Raw genomic sequence first — 5,354 nt, 5'->3', positions numbered from 1 at the left:
TAGAGTGCATAAGGTGCAGAATGCCGCTTAATGGAGGGTTAAGATCAAAGGCCACTTAAGCGTGTCCTTCTAGAGGTAAAATGAAATTGATAAATACTTGTTTGTTATCATCCATCGAAAAGAGATACAGAAAAAGAATTGTTATTTCGATAAAAGTGGACGTACTTGTTCGATTTTCATATAATTTTATATAATTTAATATCGATCGATATTGAGAATTAATTAAAAAAATATTATTATAGAAACAGTTGTATTTGATAATTTTTGAGAATATTTGTGCAAAATCACACGAGAAAATTTATATTAATTACGCGCGAGTAACAAACTTAGATCGTACACTAAATTGAGTGCATTACGGATTACAAAGTGTTTAATCTGGAACAGTACGTCATAGGTAGATCAAAGAGGAGAAGATTATCGTACGTGCAACGTACGGTACCCCATACGCACACCATAATTCGAGGAAATCAAATTACTTTGGCACAAGCGGATAAGATCTATGAAAGATTCCACACAGGATTAATAAAAGGATTTATAACCGATCGTATCGTAGAAGAGTCAACAAAGAATATTAAAAATTCGATCAAATATAATTCAATTAATTATTTTCAAAAATAAATCTCTCTCTCTCTCTCTCTCTTTCTCTCTCAGTTTTCAAATATTTTCAATTTAAAAATTAATTGAAAATTAATTAACTCTGAATAATGCGTTTTTAATAATAATTTTATAAACAATATCTCTGGAATTTAAGGAATTATTGATTCGAAATACAAAAGCAAATACAAGAGAAGCGCAATCACAAAAGTTAAAGCATTCACAGGACTAAAAGTTTACAAGCAGTGGTTTAGAGGAAATGGTGGTTCTGGTCGCTGCGGGGATAGAGAAAGGGGATGGAAACAGACTCCCAGTAGATTTATTCCAAGGGTTCGTACAGGCTATTGGATTGACACGCGGCGACGTCTTGACAGCTTGTTAGGCTAACGGTTGCGTGCTGTTCATCGAACACGATGCGCTTGAGCCTCTTTACTGCTCTTTACCTTGACATTTCGTCTCTGATCTAAAGCATTATACCATTGTCTGCTCCTTGTTTCCCTTGCATCACGATTCGAGAGAGAGAGAGAGAGAGAGAAAGAGTTTTTTTGTCAAGATATTATTGTATCTTAATATTCGCTTTCAATAATTGTAATTGCATTGTCTTATGTTGGAAACGTGAATATCTTTTTTGATGATTTTATTTTTAACTTTAAACTATAAAACCAATTGTTTTATAACGAAATTAATAAGATTTTTCACAAACATCACGAAATATAATTAATGAACTTTCAATCTTTGAATGATTTCTGAGATAGGTTATGTGAGGTTATATTGAGGTTATGAATTCTAGAATCTTAACTTTGAATAATTTCGATATATATATAATAATTGAGTACTTTGAACACTATGATAAATGTTTAGATTTGTTACAGATTTTACGATCTCTGAATCTAAATCAATGATTTAAATAATCATTTAATAATAACTTTTATTCCGAATTTAAATCACTTTGGAATCATGAATCTCATAATTCCTTAAATCGCCGTAATGCCAATTCGTGTAATGAATATCACAATTTTATTAAAAGATTATTTTTTTATTCAACAAAAAATTTCTATTCCCATTTCAATAAAAAAAATTGTTTGATATAGATATTTATAAAAATGTTTATTCTTGTAACGAAGCTTCACAGAGAAAGGAAAAGAATTAAATATATTCAGTGCTATATACCCGTTGAATCTCGAGAACAGGAGAAAGGATCTACGAGAGAAGGATATTCGTGGTGGAGGGAACAGTATTACTGTCCACGTGCCGTTTAACTTGATCACCCTGGGCAATCTGGCCTCATTTCAACCTCCAGTTACTACGGCACTTCCGCTAACAAATAATATTGTTGACGACCCTGCGGGGGCGTTCTGATTCGATTTGCTACACTATAAAAGCGTACTGCTGGGGAGCTGGCACCAGGATAGGGAAAGCTTGATGATCGGAAGATTGACAGAGAAAGATGAACGAAGAAATGATTTGAAACGAGTAAAAGAAACAGACACCGATAGGATCGAACAATTGTATATTATTGATATTTCACAGAATTTCACGTTTTCTGAATTATAAAATTAATTAATTCTGCTGAGGTATCGAAATAAAAATATAATTTACATTTTAAATTTTTAAAAAATACGAATTTATATGACAATTTTTTCAAATTTTTAATTAATCTTTAGATAGATTTTTAAGCTTTTTACAAAAAAAGCTTTTTGTATTTATCAAAATTATAAAACCTATAGAAAAATGACTATAAATTTTCAATAAATCAATTATCGATAAATCAAAAAATCAAATAAATATATCAAGTATAACTTAACCTCAAATTCAATAGTTTAAAGGTTAAACCTCTTGAAGATATTTCTTCGAAAAATAAATTATTTCATTTATCGTAATTAAATATAACAAACTTTAACGATACATACAGACTGAGAATGAGTGACAACGAGTTCTTGTTCAAAAGAAAAGAAAGAAAAAATAATTATCAACGTGATACAATACAACGTGCTGGAAAACACGGCTACGGTCTAATTAGTCCGGTTATTTAGTTAGGCCATGCGAGATGCGAGAAGTTTACTCGGCCGTTCGGTGCTAGAACCACTAAAGATTCGTATCTCCAGGACGTGTTTAAAAATAATTACCGTGGAAGATTCAGCGATAGTCACGGAGTCGCCCTCACCTTTGTGCTTCCTGCCCTCTGAAGTGGGCCCTCGTTGTTACGGCATAAAGGCAGCCCAGCCAACCCCTTCTGTACGTCCTCGCGTCTCTTCCGGCACCGTTCAAGTGGTCCTCACCTTTCAACCACTCTATCACCGCGTTTAAAGAAGTAAAGACCAAAGGTCCTTTACCGTTTTAAGAGGTTAGACCGGCTTGAAAGAAGTTTATTCGAGATGACAATGTGACGCGATGCTCCGGATGCCTTATTAAATTGACGATACACTAGCTCAACTCGTATCACGAGACGAATATCGAGTAGTCACTGAATAGACCGACAAGGATACGATAAAGAACTAAAGACCAAAGGTTTCTTTCGGGTTTAAAGTGATTCACACCGGATTGATATAATATGACGCGATCACGATCCGTTAAATTGGCGGGATTTTCGTTATAACTATATGCGCGTAGATATGATGAAAGAACAATCGGTGCGCAACGAGTGACAGACGCTCGCCCCGCCCCCTAGCAAAATTCTCGATAATTAATTCAATTTGCAATCGAAATACATGCGATCAAAGATGGAATAATGAATATTTCGATATATTGTTTTAGAGAAACAACAATATCGAAACAATTATCGTCGTATCGTTATAAATTAAATATTTCAATGATAAAATACTTTGTATTTTTTTACTACTAGAATTAAAAGATGAAACGATTTCATTTAAAAGCAGTTAAAATTTGATATTGAACAGTGTTAAAATAGGTTAAAAGGAAATATAAGAATGATATATGATTTCTCCAATATTTATAGTATTTATATTTGTTACATATAATTTTCCATATATTATAATTATAATCGTAGTAGGCAAAAAACAGTAGTATCGTTTAATAACAGAACAGTCATACGACGAGAAATACAACTAAGAAATAAGAAAGAAGAAGAAATCGAAAGAGTGGGAAACAGAATAATAGTGTCCAAGTTGACAAACGGTGGGTATTTGACGCTCAAAAACAAGATTACTATTAGCCTTTTTTTCTGCGACTATGAATTATCTTTGTGTCATTTCTCATAAGAAATATTAATTTCTAATAGGCGTACCTTTTCTCTCTTTCATTCTCAGAATCCTACGACTATAATATCTATTATATCCGGTATAACCGCAAGAATCTCAAATTATTAAAAATATACATCCTACGGATGTATCGTTATTGCGCATTACATTGTGCAGAAGTATACTCGTAAATAGATGTATTCTCGAGTTTTCTTCCTTTTTTTTTTTATTATTTTAGGCATTATTTTAAATATCGCTAACTAGGCCTTTCCTATTACACTTGGTACCCAGGGAAGCAGCTATTAAAGTTCACTTTAAATACTTCTTTTTTTTTAATTTCTAAATAAATTTCTTCTTATTTTCTCATTGGGACAAGCTACTTGTGCATGCATATTTTTTATGAAATTTACGCGCTCACGATTTTTTCCTTTTCTTCTTGTTTTCGATAAAAATTAATCAAAAATAACAGTTATAGTGAAAATAAAAAATCGAACACTGAATATTCGATTCTTTGATAATTATATCGACTTTATTCTTAGTTTTATTTCATTCTACTATATTCATCTAATATTTAATTTCACTCAAACAAATCAATCAAACAAATTAATAACGTTAAATTTTCAATAATTAAATATTAAGAAGAAATTCAAAATTAGAACTTTAATTGAAATATTCAAGAAATAATTTTTAACCTTTCGAATGATCAATGCTCGTTTAAAAATTTATCACGATTCGAAAATAGAAACAAAATGTAAAAAATATAACGATACTACTGGAACAATTTGCAATGTTTAAATGCAAATTATTACAGTCTTTTTCAACACACGCTATAGAAATGTTTATACTTCGTATAGGTTTTTTAATAATTCGTGAACGCTTTAACAAGTTTATCACGCGAGTCACGTGTACATCAAACAGGAAAAATTGTAGCAAAAAAGATTGGATTTGACGAGGAATAATCAATTGTTCCAATTATTATCACCGCTACTCGATCGCTAACTTTTATTAATTCGAAAATCCTGTCGCGTTAAATCCTAAACGCGTCCTATTGACGCAATATTTTCTCGTTACATATCTTGCTCTCACTCGTCATAGCCATAATTATCGTAATATCTAGTAAAAAAAAAAATCTAATAAAAAATAACAATTAAAAAAAAAAATAAACAAGAAAAAAATATCCTTCATCCTTTCACAAGTACTCTTTAAATTTTCTCCTTATATAGTATTAATCTTTCTTTTTTCTTCTTTTTTTTTTTCTCTTTTTCTTTTTTCATAAACATTCAAATACAAATCGTTAACTAATGGATTTAAGTATGTATCTCGATGATTTCGAGTATGTGTGCTTGGTCGTCGCTTGGTTTGCTTTACAAAAAAATCGTGTTACATCATTTTATACTACTTTACATGTAGCATAAAAAAATACATAAAATATTCGGGTCGCATGAGGGTCGATTTATCTTGGAACACAACACGTATTACGCGTGCACAATGTTAATTGTATTAAAAAAGGTTCTGTTGATATCCATATTTGAACGTTTTTTTGCTAATGAATATTTTCTTTCC

The sequence above is a fragment of the Apis dorsata genome, unplaced genomic scaffold, assembly GCF_000469605.1.
Source record: "Apis dorsata unplaced genomic scaffold, Apis dorsata 1.3 scaffold_227, whole genome shotgun sequence".
Classification (NCBI taxonomy): Eukaryota; Metazoa; Arthropoda; class Insecta; order Hymenoptera; family Apidae; genus Apis; species Apis dorsata.
Note: the sequence above shows the minus strand (reverse complement) of the source record.